The 2,239-nt window shown below is 52.5% G+C and overlaps 1 protein-coding gene across 18 annotated transcripts in view; it reads right to left on the reverse strand.

Annotated features, from left to right (window-relative positions):
- Positions 1-2,239, reverse strand: part of CLASP2 (cytoplasmic linker associated protein 2) — a 276,414-nt gene that overhangs the window by 222,980 nt on the left and 51,195 nt on the right. The window lies entirely within an intron of this gene.

A 2,239-nucleotide genomic window follows, 5' to 3' on the forward strand; every position in this document is an offset into this window, starting at 1 on the left:
CAAGCCTTCACTGTTCACCATACACCCCTGCAACCACACCCTCTCAAACAATATACAAGACTATGACTTTATTTTTGAGTTATTATACAATCACTTCTATATACACTATGGAAACACAAATCATGATAAAAATATTTTGTGTAATAAAATTAAAATGTTATAGTAGGTGTGTGTTGGCTAGAGGTGGTATATGGTTTAAGACCCCTTCCCAGGGATCACTAATCTACAGGTGGTGACAAGGTGGGACCTAGGCTAGGCCATTCTGTCTGCTTATAGGGTGTTGTATTCTTCACCCACCATGATTCTGATGTAGTTTTTGGGAGGCAGTTCCCTTCTACATCCTTTACTCCATTCTCTTCATGGGTCTCCAAGCCTCCCCTTTACCCCACCCTAACCATATCCTGTCTCTGACAAGGATGTATATTGTTGAGACTTCCTGATGACTCTAGTGATGCACACTACTCTCAGTGGCCACACTGACAGGGTGGCCCACTTGGCTAGCTCCTTTCCAGCCTTGATCATTCTCTCCGCCAAGCAAGAAAGTCCACAGCTGCTAATCAGTGGGCTCAGCAGTCAAAATATAGTCCTAGATATACCTGAGCCCAAAAATTAATACGTTGGTGGCCATGGCCACTTCTGGCTTACTCCATCAATATAGGAATAGTTCTTCTCCCCAACAGAAGTCCCTTTAGGGCTGTAAACCTCACATGTCCTGGTCCTGCCACTCGAGGCCTCTTTAACAGTCCTACTAGGCCTTGGCAACCTTCAATCCTTAGTCTTAGGGTCTAATTAAATACTCTGGGGCTTCCAGCTGCCCCTGCCCTTCCACTGTGTGTAGAGCCTGGATGTGCAGCCCTGTTCCAGACTGATCTCTGACCCCTGGGTCCAACAACAGCCCCCAGGAGGTGAGTAATGTCCCGGCGCCCAACTCTTCCACCCGATCTGCTTCTACCCAGGGTCCCTCTGACCTGAAAGATGGCTTGTCTCCAACCATCTGCCTGGAGTCGCAGATCACTGCTCCCATGTCTGCAGGCTATTGGATTCTGTGCTCGGTGCTCCTCTGAGCACCGGGCCTCTCAGGGTGGGCTGGCTGCTCTGCTTCAGCGTTTGGCTGCTCCCTGTCCTGGAACCACTCAGCCAGCCCTCTTTGCTGCACGCTGCCCACCCTCTCTCCGTGTCTCTCTCTATGGGTGCGTCATATCCTGCAGCTTCCCGCCTCGGCCCCAACTGGTGTGCCCTTCCCTTGCACCAGAGGCCTCCACCCACACGGAGCCTCTGGCACTGGCCTGTGGGAGCTGCCTGGCATGGCTGCCAGCAACTGGGAATGGGAGCAAGGTTACCCCCACCTGTAGGGTTTGCTCTTTAGTGAGGTCTTTAGAGTGCCAGGTGACTGAGCTCCAGGCCCAGGTAGACAGCTTTCACAACATCAGGGCCCGTGAACAGGAGATTGATGACTACTACTATCAGGCTCTTCTCCCGAAGAATGAAGAGAGAAGTGCAAGGATACCCAGCTATGTGAAGAAGGACAACAGGAAGAGACTTGAAGCCCCACCTGGGGGATGCTTGGAAGACTGTAATCTTGGGTCCCAAGACATGTTGTACCAAGGTTACTCCTCCCTTGGAACCAAGCAACAGGTACGCATCTCTCACACCACCAGCAAAACATCAGAAGAAACACCGGCTCTGGACGAGGGGAGGCAGCTAGCTGCCTGCCGCTCCCCCCCACCCCCCAAGAAGAGAAGCAGGGTTGTTGTGGTAGGCCACTCCTTCCTGAGAAGGACTGAGGGAGCAATCTGCCACCCTAGCCCATGAGGTCTGCTGCCTCCCAGGGGTCTGCATCCAGGATGTGGCAGAGAGGATTCGTAAACTCATCTGGCCCTCTGACCACTAATCCCCATGCTCCTCATCCATATGGACACGAATGACACAGCTTGGAGCAATCCTGGCTGGGTCATGAGTGACTACAGGGCTCTGGGGGCTCAGCTTATGGGGTTGGGGGCGCAGGTAGTTTTCTCCTCCATCTTCCTGGTTGCGGGCCTAGGAGAGATGGATGCATCAAAGACGTGAACCAAAGGCTCCAGCGATGGTGCTACCGACCACAGTACGTACTTCAGAGACAGAGGTCTTCTGGGAAGGGATGCTATCCACTTCATGCCAAAGGGGAAGGCTCTTTTCTCGGCCAGGATTTCAGACCTCCTGGATAGGACTTTAAACTGAGATTGCCAGGGAATTGGGGGGG

Source organism: Gavialis gangeticus, unplaced genomic scaffold (genome assembly GCF_001723915.1).
Source record: "Gavialis gangeticus isolate Ggan-Ray unplaced genomic scaffold, GavGan_comp1, whole genome shotgun sequence".
NCBI classification, from domain to species: Eukaryota; Metazoa; Chordata; order Crocodylia; family Gavialidae; genus Gavialis; species Gavialis gangeticus.